This window comes from Moschus berezovskii, chromosome 13, assembly GCF_049115385.1.
Source record: "Moschus berezovskii isolate FMDL1 chromosome 13, NW_MosBer_1.0, whole genome shotgun sequence".
Lineage (NCBI taxonomy): Eukaryota > Metazoa > Chordata > Mammalia > Artiodactyla > Moschidae > Moschus > Moschus berezovskii.
The window spans coordinates 58,752,948-58,769,141 of record NC_142472.1 but is presented as its reverse complement, the minus strand read 5'-3'; the positions used below and the strand labels follow the sequence as shown (position 1 = coordinate 58,769,141).

Below are 16,194 nucleotides of genomic sequence, written 5' to 3'. Positions count from 1 at the left end.
CTTTAAGTTTGTTTGTTTGTTTGTCTTTGAAATATTAGCCCTGCAATACTACATTGGTTCCTGGTATTCTATATTTCTATACACTTCAAAATGATCACCATAGTAAGCTTGGTTGTCACCTATCACTATACAAAGATATTACATAATGATTAACCCTGTTCCCACACTGTACATTTTATACCTGTGACTCATTTATTCTGTAAATGAAAATTTGTACCCCTTTATCTCCCTCACCTATTTCTCTCCTCCTTCCACCCCTCCCATCTGGCAACCTGTTTGACTCTGTTTCTATTTAGATGTATTTATTTATTTTGTTTTTTTAGGTTCCACATATAAATGAAATTTATGCAATTAAAATTTTAAATTCAATTTAAAATCATCTCAATTGAGTTTTTAAATCTATATCTTCTCTGAGTCAAGGTGTTCTGTATATATCTAAAGTAAAATTCACTATTTTCAGTTGTTTGAGTTTTGACAAATGCCTACAATCATGTAGTCACCACCACAGCCAAGATATAAAACAGCTTTATCACCTAAAATACTCCCTGGTTCACCTTTGTCAACTTCTACCCCTGCTTCCAACCCCTGGCAACCACTAATCTGGTTTTTGTGCCTAGTGTTTTGCCTTTTCCAGAATGCTATGTAAGTGAAATCAAACAGTATGTAGGCTTTTGAGTCTGGCTTCATTTTACTTAATGCACCTAAGATTCATCTGCGCTGTGTGTATCAATCATAGTCTTCCATTGTGTGGACTTACTAGTACAGTTTGTCCATTCACCAAATGAATATTTGAGTTGTCACCACTTTGGGTGATTATATGGGCTTCCCTGGTGGCTCAGATGGTAAAGCACCTGTCTGCAATGCAGGAGACCTGGGTTCAATCCCTGGGTTGGGAAGATCCCCTGGAGAAGGAAATGGCAGCCCACTCCAGTAGTCTTGCCTGAAAAATCCCATGGACAGAGGAGCCTGGTGGGCTACACAAGAGTCAGACATGACTGAGCAACACTGCTTTCTTTCTTTCTTTTCTTTCTGGGTGATTATATAGCCCTTATAAACATTCATATTCAAGTTTTTGTGTAAGCATAAGTTTTCATTTCTTTTGAGTAATTTCTTAGGAATGGGGCTTTGGGGTGTATATGATAAGTATATTTTAACTTCATAAGAAACCCACCAAACATTTCCAAAGTGACCATACCATTTTGTATTTCCACCAATGATACATGAGAGTTCCTGTTGCTCCACATCTTTGGTGGTACTTGGTATTGTTTGGTTTTGTTTAGTTCTGTTTTTAAGCATTCTAATAAGTGTCTAGTGTTTCCTTGTCATGATTTAAACTTGCATGTTCTTAAGAGTAATGATGCTGAATGTCTTTTCTTGTGCTTCTTTGCCATTCATATATCTTCTTTTGTAAGATATATCTTCTTTTGTCTGTTCAAGTCTTTTGCCCATTTTTAAAATTTGGTTGTTTGTTTTTTTACTGAGTTTTGAAATGTCCTGCCAGCATGCAGCTTGTTTTTTCAATCTCTTAACAATGTCTTTAGAAGAAGTTTTAAGTTTTATTGGAATCCAATTTATTAACTTTTTTCTTGTTGTTAATGTCACACATAAGAAATATTGCCTAACATAAGGTCACTATTTTCTCCTTTGTTTTTCTTCTAGAAATTTCAGTTTTGTGTTTTATGTGTAAAACATTAATTTTTATAAGGTACAAAGTATGGATCAAGATTCATATTTTTGCTTATCAGGATCCCATTGGTTGATCACCATGTTGAAAAGCCTATACTTTCCTCATTGAATTGCCTTTCCACTTATATTGTAAATCAATTGACCATATATGCATGAGTCTGTTTCTAGACTTTCTATTCTGTTCCATTTATCCACGTGTCTATTCTTTTATCAATATGGCACTTGATTACTTAGCTTTGTGTATGTCTTGGAATCCAATAGTGTAAGTCCTCCAACTTTGTTCTTCTTTGCTAGGATTATTTTTTGTCTATTCTAGATCCTCTGACTTTCCATATAAATTTAGAAACCATTCATGGATATCTGTTTTTAAAATCCTCTGGAGTATTGATTTGCATTGTGTTGACTCTATAGATCAATTTGGGGATAATTGATATCTTAACAGACAAGTCTTTTGATTCATACACACAGTCCTATTTATTTAGGTCTCCTTTGATTTCTTTCTTTTTAACCCTGACTTGTCATTTTCAGCATATGGGTAATATACATACTTGAAGGTACCTAAGAATTTCATGTTTTGAGGTGCTGGGTTTTTTTTTTTTATCATTTCAGTCTCCCATTATTGACTGATAATATATATATATGATATTATTGTTCATTTGTATTCTGCAGTCTTTCTAAAATTACTCATTAGTTCTAGTAATTTACACATAGATTCTTAAATTTGTATTGTGAAATATAAATCAAAGATTACATTATAAATCAAGAATACAAATTCTGTTACATATTTTTAACTCAGGATTGCAGGAGTGAACATTGCTTCTAAATGTGCAGTTCTGTTCATTTGATGATGTATGTGGCTGAGTGGGCTACACTTTAAGTGTCAAACGTGTGGGTGATAAATCCTTATCTGCTCACTGCTGCATGTGGTCTAAGGTCCCTTGACTAAGTTCTGGACTTTTCCATTGAAGTCTACTTAAAAAAAAAAAACAAAAAACATGCCTTTCAGACATGTTATAGATTAGCCAGTACAGGAATCATTTCAAGATATAAAGTTGTGAATAATAGCTGTCAGCCATAAAAATCAGAAAGCCTTCTGTTGTAGAGGGCTTCCCAGGTGACTCTAGTGGTAAAGAATCCATGTGCCAATGAAGGAGATGCAGGAGACATGGGTTCAATCCCTGAGTCAGGAAGATTCCCCAGAGAAGGAAATAGCAACCCACTCCAGTATTCTTGCCTGGAGAATCCCATGGACAGAGGAGCCCGGTTACAGCCCATGGGGTCACAAAGAGTCAGACACGACTGAGGGACTGAGCAGGGATGCAACAACACCAGATACCACAGTGCCCTTGATAAGGGCCCAGCTTGCATTAGAGTGGCAGGAGGTTGTTATCATTGGAGTAATTCTTAGGGCAACTGTGTCATCCTTATTATGATACAAGGAAAGCGTTTGGCTGGCAGTGTGTGAGCTGAGATTCTCAGGGCATGGGAGCAGTGGATAGAGAAGAGGCCAAAGGAGTAGTCTCAGCAGGTGGATCAAAGGACGCCAGTGGAATAGGAAGGCAGAGATGGAGGTAGGTTGGCTACAGGAACACACGCGGAATTTCCTTGCCTTCCTTATGAATTCCTTCAAGACACTGATTTCCTGAAAGCAGGCAGAAGGAAGACTTCCAGCCTGAGGGGAGTGACAGCACTTTTAAAATTTTGAGTTTGATGAGTGGTTAATTAGACACTCACCCACTTATATGGTATGTTATGATTGATGCCTAGAGAGCAGTAAGGGGTTGTGATTTTATTGCTTTTCTTCCTCATGCACTGCAGACACAGTGATGGAGCTGGTCTCGTGCTTTATTTTTAAAACTTTGTGGGCTCCACATTTCTCATGCATATTTGAAATGCTGAGCCTATGCAGAATCCTAAAGGGAACAGGGAACCATAGCCAGAGGGCAGGTAGCTTCTGCCAGGTAGATAAACAGCAACCAGAGGGCTGAAGGTCTCCTACTGTAAATGTTACCCACAAGAATTTTATTCATCTTTGGTTTTCTGAAAGTTTCTCTCATGTATGGACAGACAGTTAATGTCCTGCCAGACAATTAATGTCCTGGGTCCCCATTTACACTTTGAGAGTTGTTGAGTAGTGTTAGCTTTTTATAGATTTATTAAAAAAATTGTAGATGGTAGTAAGGATGTTGCTAACAGGGAGGACTCATGCCTGACTGGGTACCTGTGGGTGTGTGGCTCTTTTTTTCAGGTCTTGGAAACCAAACAGGTTTGCTGTCTTTAGTGAAGGTGTGAACCTCCAGAATGGTGGTCACCCCTCACCATTGCTTCTGCAACTCTGCCAGCACCATGCACAGAGGGAGTCTGTAAATACCTGTTACTGCCAGTCAGAATAGTAGTGCAGTCTCTGCTATCTTAGCAACCGCATTATAATTCTGTTTTGATGGTTTTTGATTGAATTTTTAATTGAAAAATAATTTCCCCTGTGAGTAATGAAAAGCTAATTGCAAATCTAAAATAGCTGGATGAGCTAATGGAAACTGTAACAGTATCAGAATGTAGGCATAGCCAAGGTATCTCAATACCTTGCTAGGTTTGTCACCTTTAAGGCAAACTGCAGCACATGAAAGCTCCCAAATGAGATTTTCCAGAAGTAGCATGTTCTGTTAGCATTTTGGTTTGGGGTATTTGTTCAGACTGCTGTTAATAACATAGAGCTTTGATGCCCAAGATGATCTCTGAATTTCTAATTTAATGTTAGATCTGCCTAACTTATGCTGTTAAAAAATACTAATTATAACATGTATAAAACAAAGGCATTCACCTTGTTCAGTGCTGTTTCATGAAGATATGGAATTGACTAAGGTTACAGACTAAGGTTCATCTGTCACTGCCCTTTGCATTTAAAAGAACAACGAATGGCAATGAGTATCACGTGGGACGAGGGAGACTGTACGAGAGAGTGCCAACAAAAATGATATTTACAGTTTACCTCTACACACAAAGGCACGCCATTTGATTTGAGTAAATTAAATAACATTAATGATTTTAAATAATAGTTTTTTATGAAAATTGATAATATATTTTTAATTTTCTCTTTAAGAATATCATATAAAATGTACAATATTTTATATATTGTGTTTCTGTGCTGTGCTTAGTTGCTCAATTGTGTCCGACTCCTTGTGACCCCATGGACTGTAGCCCACCAGGCTCCTCTGTCCATGGGGATTCTCCAGCCTAGAATACTGGAGTGGGTAGCCTTTCCCTTCTCCAGGAGATCTTCCCAACTTAGGGATCGAACTCAGGTCTCTTGCATTGCAGGCAGATTCTTTACCATCTGAGCCACCAGGGAAGCCCATATTGTGTGTTATGGCACATAATAATTTGTGACAATTACCTGAACTGAAACCACAGACAGATCATGGGGAGAAGGATATAGATGATTACATAATAGTCACGGTCACTTCCACCTTTGAAATTCTAACTCTGTAAGTTAAATACAGATCCCAATAAGCAGTGATTTCATTTCTTCAAAGCACAAAGTGCTGGAGAATTCCTTGGTAGTTCAGTGGTTAAGAATCTTCCTTCCAACGCAACAGATAGGTTCAACTCCAGATCGAGGAACTAAGATCCCACATAGCTCAGAGCAACTAAGCCTGTGCATTGTAACTATGGGGCTCACACGCTGTAGAGCCTGAGCTCCCCAAGAGAAGCCCTCGCATCTGAGCACCCAAAGCAGCCAAAGTATAAATAAATAAATAAGCCACAAAGTGCTTGGCAAGCACTCCTCTAAGCATTTTATAAATATTTACTCATTAAATTCCCATAATAATCTTATAGGCTGTAATATCATTCCCATCTTACAAATGAGGAAACAGAGGCACAGAGGTATGAAATAACTTGCCCATTTATGGCTCGTAAATAGCAGTGCTAGGATTCAAAACCACACAGGCTGCTTCTGGCATTTTCCAAAGAAAGCTTAGGTCTTTTTGTGAAACACGATTTGGAGTGTTTTTTGTTTTGTTTTTAATTTCTTCCTTTAAAGGTAATTCTTCCCAAGATGTCTATGTTGCCTTGTGATTTTTCCGAATTTAACTTGTAAGTCCCAAGGTTAGAAATTCTGATTGCATTTGTACCATCATGGACCTAAACTTTTAAAAATAATAATAATTAGAGTAAGAGTTTAAAGCACACTCTGTTCTCTTGTGAAGAATTTAGAATTGATTTACTGTCGCGAGTAGTGGCACTGTGTCATCTCTTCCTTAAGGTCACTTCATCAAGGCTGTGTCTTGAGGGCCTTACTTTGCTACGGAGACAAATAAGACAGAATTTTCACCTGAAGTCTCAGTCCAGTGCTGTGGTTCCAGTCCGAGATGGGGCAGCATTTGATCCTGTCTCGAGGCCTGGGAATATTTTTGCTTGTCACAACTGTGGTGATGCTACTGGCATCTAACGGGTAGAGGCCAGACGTGCTGCTCCCTTCCACAAGGCACAGTGTACCCCACAAGGAAGTATCTGTCCCCAAATGCCCACAGCCCCTAGGTGGAGAATTGAGTAAACTATGACTTATGTGGACAAATGGTGTGATCACTATAAGTACAGGTGCAGGAGAGCTAAGGGGCAGAGCGTTTTAGAGAGAGCTTCCTGGAAAAATGACCCTAAAAGGCCAGTAGGAATTACCCAAACAAGAATACATGAAATTTTGATGTGGTTATTTTGAACTTTCACTTTTGTTTCTTTTATTTGACTAATTTAATGTGCAGAAAAGGCATCTTCATCCCCACCCCCACTTTCCATCACAAACCTCACCCCAAGGTAGTCTATATAGAATGGGGGCGGCCAAGACAAGTACAGATATAGAAAGGTCAAAGATAGGGATTTCATATATACGTGTATAAATTTATATTAAAAGTTGATCTTTATATTTTTTAATGGTCTCTTATATAAACTTTTCCAACCAGCTACTCAAAATAACTTTAGGAAGAATACCCAAGAAGTTACAAAGTAGAACAGCAGGGCTAAAGAAGGAGTTTATATCTCTCTATATATGTGTGTGCTTAGATATTTGTATTGCATTATGTAAAAACATTCGCAATATTTTTGTAAATGCCTTGCTTTGCCACATAAAAAATAGATGACCATGGCTATCATTTTGGGAGTGTTTACTATGTGCTGACTAGTATACTAAGTTCTTGACATGGACTTCATTTTATTCTCACCGGAACCTATGAATAACAGGTTCTATTATTATGGCCGTTGTTGTTCAGAGTTCAGGGGCACCAGATTCCTCCAAGTTTGAGCAGCTGTGTGGTGGTGACGCCTTTCCTTGAGTCAGGAAACAGCCGCCGAGGAGAGAGACGGGAGGAATCCAGCCAGGGGTTGAGGTGGGGGAAGGGGTGATGAGCTGAGGCGCCTGGAGGTGCCAGTGAAGGTGTCTTGTGTGCAACTGGGTGTGTGGGTCTGGATCTGGACAGGCCCTCAGCTTGAGACAGAGATGTAATGTCATCCACGCACGAAAGGTATGAGGTCCTGAGAGTGAGACAGTAGAGAGGAGAAGAGGACCAGGGGTGATCAAGAGGGACCCCACGTCTGTCGGGCAGGCAGGGGAGGAGCCGAGAGACGCCCCTCGGCACCTGGGAGTGAATGTTCCTTCCCACCCAGTTCCCCCCGGGATTTTGCTTTCTTTCTGTTTTCTCAGAAATCTCTAGTATGACCCTTGCTTCAACCTGGCCTGATTCTCACTGGAGAAATTTTATCTGGATTAGATGCAATTTTTGTAAAACGTTAAAAAGCTAAGGACACCCCATCTGACTTCTCTAGTACAGGTATACGTGAAGTTAAACTTTGAAATCCACAAACTGAAGAAGTCCCAGAAAACCTGTTCTTTTGTTTTTGTGTGTTCTTAGTCGCTCAGTCGCGTCCAACTCCTTGTGACTCCATGGACTGTCACCCGCCAGGCTCCTCTGTACATGGAATTTTCCAGACAAGAATACTGGAGTGAGTTTCCATTTCCTCCTCCAGGGGTTCTTCCCGACCCAGGGATGGAACTCACATCTCTTGCGTCTCCTGCATTGGCGGGTGGATTCTTTACCACAAGCACCACCTGGGAGGCCCCTATTCTTTTGTTTTTAGCTCTTTACCTGTGGGCCACTGTGGCTAATGTCCTCAATCAGTTTGCAGAGGGAGCTTGCACTTTTCCCCAAAACTCTCATCATTAGAGGCTGTTACTGATTTCAGATTATTTTCCGGGGATGTAACGTACAGCATGGTGACTATAGTTAACAATACTGTATTGCATATTTGAAAGTTGCTGAAAGAGTAGGTCTTAAGAATTCTCATCACAGGGAAAAAAAGATAGTAACTATGTGTGATGATGGACGTTAAACTTATTATGATGATCATTTCAAGTATCAAATCATTATGTTGTGTACCTTAAACTTATCCGATGTCTGTCAACTGTAAGTCGATTAAAATATGTATTATGCAACCCATACAGTGCCACATGTACATCCTCTCCCCCTTGAACGACGTCATATAGCAAGATCAGTCCATGCTTTACCATCCCTCACCCACACCTCCACTGATATCCAGGGCCAGTTTGTGGGGTTACGGGCCAGAAGAGGAACCAGCGTTTCTGCTGCCCCAGGACCACTTGCTGGAAGAACAGCCAGAGTGAACAGCTCAGCAAGAGGAAGGCATGGCCTCCCCTGGCTCAGCTGTAGCCTGGTGATAGCCCCTTGCGACTTCCGGTGACACCTTTCTTTCCCCTCAGACACCAGAAAGTCATCCCGCTGGATGGCCTGTGGTATTTGAAAAGCCTCGCCCTGGCCGAGGACACACCAGACACGTGTGTGTGGCAGAGCTCTCCACCCTGCTCTGCAGCGTCTGTTCTGTGAACCCCCAGACAGACAGGGGACCTTTCCCAGGCCCCGCAAGGAGGAGCCGCTGCTCCCGGGGGCGCTCACCTCTGAGCCCGGGACCAGGTGACTTGTTCTCGACCGTCTCTGAGGGCCACGCCCGGGGCACTCCTCAGCAGACGGGGCTGGAGACCTTTCACCTCTGACCCTGACGAGGAGGGTGAGAAGTTCAGGCTGCAGCTTTAATCAGAATCGCACATCAGAGATGAACCCACACCCCTGCCTGTTATTCCTCTTGAGCTTTTGGCAGGAATATAAGAAAAATAGCCCAGGAAACTGACCATTAAGTCAGCAAGGAAGACCTCATGAGCAGTCTAGAGTCTGGTGGTTTAAGGGTAAAATATGCATCAAAGAGGAGAAGGAAATACTGCTCCCGTATATGCGCCAAGTGCAGAGGGCATCTGTGTCTCCCAGGCTCTGCCACAGTGATCGAGTGGCACACTGCTCAGACGGGGCCACGACCACCCTCCCATCTCCCTCTGGTCCCCACGCCCCCAGCAAGCACCCTGCCTGCCTTTCCCTCCTTCTCCTCCCGGGTGTCCCCTCGTCAGTCAGGGCAGCCCGGGCACAGCTCACTGCACGCGGACCCCACTGTCACGTGTGTTTAGCTGGGGAGACGAGGGATGCTCTCCAGGTTCCACAGTGCTCACTGCTAGGGACCATATCTTGTTCGGTACATCATGGGCTCCCGGTGCTCTGTGGCCATGTGCCAGGCAGGAATTCAGTACATGTTTGCTAAATTGCATTGGAACCTGGAAGAAAATAACCTGTCAGTTCACGAATTATTTGAACGCTTCTATCTGTGAGAGGATATTGTGTGGCAATAAATTATTCATTTTCTCCTCAAATGCCCTAAATCTCTCTCCTCCCAAGCTACACTTCTTCACGGCAATCACTCACAGCTCAGCTCTCTACTCAGGCTTCTCCAAAGCTGCTGCCTGTGGTGACTGCTAACCCAAGAGGCATATTTTATGTTTTGTATCACTTACTCTTAAATATTTGATACAATGAACCAACTGCTCCCTTCTCTCTGTAATGCTCCTTTTGTGGCTTCCAGGACCACTTTGAGCTGATTCCGTTGACCTCCCACATCTCTGACTACACCTTCCCCCAGCCTAGCTCCTCCTGCTCCACCCAGGCCTTGAGCATGGCAGTTTCCAGGGCACTGAATTCTCCCTGGAAGATTGGTTTAATGATTATGTATCCTCTGTGTATATCCTCTACTTGCTGATCATTCCGAAGTGGGTCTGGATGTCACAAGGCATCCCAACATGACCTCGTGTCTCTTCCCTGAATCCCAGTTCCTGGCCCCTCCCTACTTCACAGTTTTCCCTGTTAATTGACACAGGCACGTTGACAAAAGCCTGAAACCAGAAGTCACCCTCTGTTTCTCCCCGGCTCCCGCGCTTCTACATCAGTGGCCAAGTCTTCATCTGCTCTCACCCCCCTTCTGCCCCTCTCTGCCATCTCTCACCTAAACTGTTGCAACTGTCTTCCACCCATTCTTCTTCAGTCCCTTCTCTATCCTGCCCCCAGTTTTGTCTCCGGCATGCAGTGGCATTACATTACTCTGCTAACCGCTTCAGTAGCTCCCCTTTGCTGCAGATTGCTCTAACATCTTCATTTTGGTTCTTCATCCCACCAGGGATTCCCGCTCACATCCTTGCCGTTCTGAGACTAGAGCGCTCCAGTTAATGACTGCTGGCTTTGCCTTTAGTCCTTTTCATCTGGGCAGCGAATTTCTCTCAGTCCTTCATCGCCTTGCTCAAAACCTGCCTCCTCTGGGAGGCTTTGTCCTTCTGCATCCTGAGAGTTAATTGCTTTTCCTTTTGTTCATCATATTTATATCCCACTCAGGACTGTGAGATCCCCACGGGCAGGGACCACATCTCGTTCACCTCTGCATTCCCAGCCCCTCGACTTGTTCCTGGAACGTGGTGCCCACTGTCAGATGGTTGTATCTCAGCTTCTTCTCTTCCTGTTGACTTTCCCTCCAGAACTTCAAGTTTCACTTTTAAAATGAGACTTCTGACTGTTTCTCCTTTACTAATGTATGAACCCTTCTAGAGCCTTCTGAAGACAACAGTAGAAATTAACAGGTTCTGGTAGCCATGGACATTGTGGGCAGTCCGTCTGAAAGGATCAAACTGCTTTGCTTGTGTCAACACATAAATCCAGTTTGCCCAAAGCACAAACTGCACAGCTTCAATATGCGTCATGGGTTTCCTCTTTCCATAGAAAATGTAGCGAGGGGAAGGAAACTATCATTTATTGACCAGCCTGTGCAAGGTCCAGGACATAGGCTGTCATTCTCCCAGGCCTCCTGGATCCTCCTTGAGGAGGCTGGAGCGGAGAAATCTCTGGACAGGGCCAAGTCTAGCTATCCAGCTGATGCATGGTTCCCCTGAGCAAGTATTTTCTCTCAGAGCCTTAGTCTCCTCATTTGAAAATAAAAGAGGTCAGGCCAGTCGGTCCCCAGAGCCTGCCAGGTTCTAGTATTTCCTTAGCAAACATTTACCCAGTGGATTCTCTCTGAACCAGTGCCTGTGCTGAGCGTTAGAGATGCAAATGAGGTGCAGCTCTCAGCCTGTCATATTCAGTGGGGAGAATAATTCTGTTCTTCTGACTACACAAGGTCTATTGTGACTAAAGTCAGTCGCTGATTGGACCAATGTAAACAAAGTATGTTCAGTTTAAAAGAGAAACCTACAGAGACTATCATGTATAAAATTTCCTGCTAGGTTTTAGGTGGATTAGAAGAATAAATTATGCTTCCTCTCAAAAGAGGCTCTAATCCAGTGGAAGACACACTGTTCATGCAGCAAAGAAAGCACATTTTATAATTCCTGTTCACGCAGGGATAGTTTTCCAGGCCACCAGTGACAGACCAACTCAGGTTTTCTGAAGGGTTTTATGTTACTTATCATTAAGTGGTTTTTGTAGTTTGTTGTTTAGTTGCTCAGTCTGACCAATTCTTTGCGACCTCAGGGACTATAGCCCTCCAGACTCCCCTGTCCGTGGGATTTCCCAGACAAGATTACAGGAGCGGGTTGCCACTTCTTCCTGCAGGGGATCTTCTGGACCCAGGGATGGAACCCGCGTCTCCTGCATTGGCAGGTGGATTCTTAACCACTGAGCCACCTAGGAAGCCCCATCATTAAGTTCGAGGGAAACAAATAGTGATGCTAATATTTGTTCTAAATGCAGCCTGGCTGTAGTCATAGCAGAATTCATGGTGGTTTTGATAAAGGGCTGTGAATCCTTCTGTTACATGACATGTTCTTTTACCTGAAGCAGCCAGTCCTTAAAGAGGCATCTCTTCTCTCCAGGGTGTGTGTTTTATCCATTTTGTATTCTTGGAGAGTCTAGCCATTGTGTACCTTATAGAAGATAAATACAGACTGATGCTACACCATGCTGGGAATGTCTGCCTAGTCTCAGATCACCGTAAAGAGTTTTTTCCCTCTTTGTCTTTTGTTCCCAGCTTAAAAAAATCAGTTGGGTTTTTTCAGCTTTATTGAGGTATAACTGACAAATAAAATTATAAGATATTTAAAGTATTTGGCATGATGATTGGATAAACGTATCCGTCATGAGAGGAAGAACTGAATAGTTGTGCATATGATATTTGAAATTGTATCCAGAATTTCTAAGATGTCTTTAATCATGACAATTTTGTAAATAGAATTGAGTACTAATAAGAAAGTAGATTCAGAGCAAAAGAAATGCAGATCACTTTACATCAGTAATTTCAAATTCCAAATATAAAATGACTTTTAAATGAATAAAACAAAGATTACATTTTTAAATAATAGGTTTTATTTTTAGAGCAGTTTTAGATACACAGTAAAATTAAGCACACAGTACGGGGAGTTCTCATTACCACCTGTACTCACATATGGGCAGCCTCTCCCACCATTAACATCCCCCACCCAAGTGATACCTTACAGCTGTGAACCTACATTGACACATCATTGTCACCCAAAGTCTGTAGTTTGCATTAGGCTTCACTCTCAGTCTTATACATTTTATGGGTTTTGACAAATACATAGTGTCATGTATCCACCATTATAGTATCATACAGAATATCTCACTGCTCTAACAATCCTCTCCCCTTTCTGTCCATCCTGTGATTCCTGTCTCCCTCCTAACCAATAGTAACCTCTGATCTTTTTACTGTCCCTATACTGACTGATCCTTTTACTGTTTTGCCTCTTTCAGAATGCCACGTAGTTGGAATCATATAGTATGGAGACTTTCAGATTGGCTTCTTTCATTTAGTAATATGCATTTAAGGTTCCTCCATGTCTCTTTATGGGTTGATGGCTCATTTCTTTAGCGCTGAATAACATTCCGTTGTCTGGATGCACCACAGTTTACCGGTTTACCTACTGAAGAACCTCTTGGTCACTTCCAAGTCTTGACAATTATGAATAAAGCTGCTATAAACATGCCTGTGCAGTATTCCTCACACCCATTGCTATTGTGGACATGTTGGCTGCAAAAGTTTGGTCACATTGTTTTATATTTTAAGTATATATGTTCTTTGCTGCTGCTGCTGCTGCTGCTGCTGCTGCTAAGTCACCTCAGTCGTGTCCGACTCTGTGTGACCCCATAGACGGAAGCCCACCAGGCTCCCCCATCCCTGGGATTCTCCAGGCAAGAACACTGGAGTGGGTTGCCATTTCCTTCTCCAATGTGTAAAAGTGAAAGTGAAGTTGCTCAGTCGTGTCCGACCTTTAGCGACCCCACGGACTGCAGCCTACCAGGCTCCTCCATCCATGGGATTTTCTAGGCAATAGTACTGGAGTGGCTTGCCATTGCCTTCTCCGATATATGTCCTTTAGAAATACAATATTTATCTTTATGGATTAAAAAATGATTCCTGTGCAAGTTGTTGTGTGCAATAAGTTTTCAACTCTTTGAGTAAATAGTTAGGAGTGCAACTACTGGAATGTATAGTAAGAAGATGTTTAGTTTTATAAGAAAGTGCCAAGCTGTCTTCCAAAGGGGCTGTACCGTTTTGCACTCCCACCAGCAATGGACGAGTTCCTGTCATCCCTCATTCTGGCCTGCATTTGGTAACATCAGTGTTTTAGAATGTTGTCGTTCTAATAGGTATGTTTTGGTATGTCATGGTTGTTTTAATTTGGAATTTTGTAATGATATATGATGTGGAGCATTTTTCATATGCTTATTTGCGACCAGTGTATCTTGTTTTGGTGAGGTATCCCGATTTTTGTCTTTTTTTAAATTGGATTGTTTTATTATTTTAAGAGTTGTTTTTTGTATTTTTTAGATAACGGTCCTTTATCAGATGTGATTTTTACGAATATTTTCTCCACACCTATGGCATATCCTTTCATACACTGGACAGTGTCTTTCACAGAGCAGAAGTTTTTAATTTAATGAAATCCAATTTGTCAAATATTTATTTCATAGATTGTGCCTTTGATATTGTATCTAGAAAGTCATCACTAAACCTAAGGTCATTTAGATATTCTCCTATGTTATCTTCTGGGAGTGTTACAGTCTTGTGAGTTAATTTATGTGACGAGTCTAAGATCTGTGTCTAGACTGACATTTTTTGCATGTGGATATACAGTTTTTTCAACATTGTTTGTTGAAAACCTATCTCTTCTCCATTGTGTTGCCTTTACTCCTTTGTCAAAGATTAGTTAGCTATATTTGTGTGGGTCTATTTCTGGGCTGTTTATTCTATTCCACTGATGATTTATCTCTTCTTTCACCACTGTCATACTGTCTTGATTACTATAGCTTTATGGTGAGTCTAAAAGTTGGGTAGTGTCAATTCTCCAACGTTGTTCTTCTGCTTCAGTATTGTGTTGGTTCATCTGCAAGCTTTTTTCAAAATATTGCAAATCTCAAAAAAAAATTTCCTATTTGTTTATTCATTTGGCTCCACCAGATCTTAGTTGTAGCATGCAGGATCTTTACTTGAGACATGTGGGATCTTGTTCCCTGACCAGGGATTGAACCCTGGGCCCCTGCATTGGGAGCATGGAGTCTTAGCCTCTGGACAACCAGGAAAGTCCCTCCAGTATATTTATTGAAAAAAAATGTGTGTTTGAGTGAACCCACACTGTTCAAACTTATGTTGTTCAAAGGTCAACTGTCCATAATGCACCTCAGATAACACTTTTAGTTGTTAGGTAGAGACCTTAACACATTTGAAACTGGCTGTCAAGTACAGGAGCAAAGGACCTGCAGAAGACAGCTTCAGACTAGGTGTCTAGTCCATAACTGCCTAATTAGTTGACACTAATGAATGTCTAATAAGTGGTTAAACTGGAGATGGCTGAAAATGAAGATAGTTATTAAATATTTTAAGTAAATATCACAATAAGAAGCTGACAAAAAGAACTAATTTCAATGTGAAGCATTAGTGAAACCAATTTAACAGGCTGTCTGTCTCCTGACTCTAAGTAAAAGATGAGAAGGGACTGAGTACGACCAAGAAGAGGCAAAATTCAAAGACATCATGGAGGTCTAATTAACAGGAAGATGAGTCTGTTTTCTAGCTTGGGTGACTTGACTTACTGGTGATGCTGTTAATCAAGACAAGACTTTAAACAGGAAAAACAGGTTTTAAAGAGAATACAGTGAGTTCAGTTTTCATAAGTGAGTTTGAAGGGCCAGGAGGACCCCACAGATGAATGAGACTAGTGAGTAGCTGAAAATGTAGCTCTGGAGCTCAGGTAGGGTGTCCAGGCTAGAGAAAGAAGATAACCGTCATCAGAATCTAGTTTATGTTAAGAGCTGATAGCTCTTTATTCCTGTGCAGAGTAAAAAGACCCCAGATGATGTGGTGGGTGTTACAGTCAAACACATGATAAAGGGTTAGCTTTGAAAAAGAGTGTGAACATCTCGGGCTTCCCTGGTGGTACAGTGGCTAAGACTCCATGCTCCCAATGCTGGGAACCTGGGTTCAATCCCTAGTCAGGCAACTAGATCCCTCATGCTACGACTAAGAGTTTGCATGCCATACAGTCAAATAAAGAAAGAAAAATATTTTTAAAAAAGAATATGAACATTTCTTATGATGAAGGAAAGAACTGTTAAAAGAATTAATGACTTAAGCTGTATTTTCTCACTGGCAATGGTCTGTTGAGGAATTGTGATATTTTTTGTGATCTGAGAGTGAATGCCAACAGAGAGAAAAAATGAAATAAATGCTGGGTAGCAATTTGAGGAGCCCAGCTGAGGGAGAATTTCAAAATGTAAGTATTGCTATGTACTAGTCATCGCAGACTGCTAAAACAAAATACCACAGACTGGGTGCCTTAAACAATAGAAGTTTATTTTCTCACAGTTCTGGAGGCTGGGAAGTCCAAGATCAAGGAGCCAGTGAGGTTTGGTTTCTGGTGAGGAGTCTTCCTAGCTTGCAGACAGCCCCCTCCTTGCCGTGTCCTCCCATGGCTGATTGAGAGAGAGGGAGGGAGTACTCTGCTATCTCATCCTTTGTTCAGTCACCAAGTCGTGTCTGACTTTTTGCAACCCCATGGACTGAAGCATGCCAGGCTTCCCTGTCCCTCACCATCTCCCAGAGTTTGCCCAAGTTCATGTCCATTGA

At 41.7% G+C, this 16,194-nt stretch overlaps 1 protein-coding gene across 8 annotated transcripts in view; it reads left to right on the top strand.

Annotated features, from left to right (window-relative positions):
• STARD13 (StAR related lipid transfer domain containing 13) overlaps positions 1 to 16,194 on the top strand; it is a 525,698-nt gene that overhangs the window by 469,743 nt on the left and 39,761 nt on the right. The window lies entirely within an intron of this gene.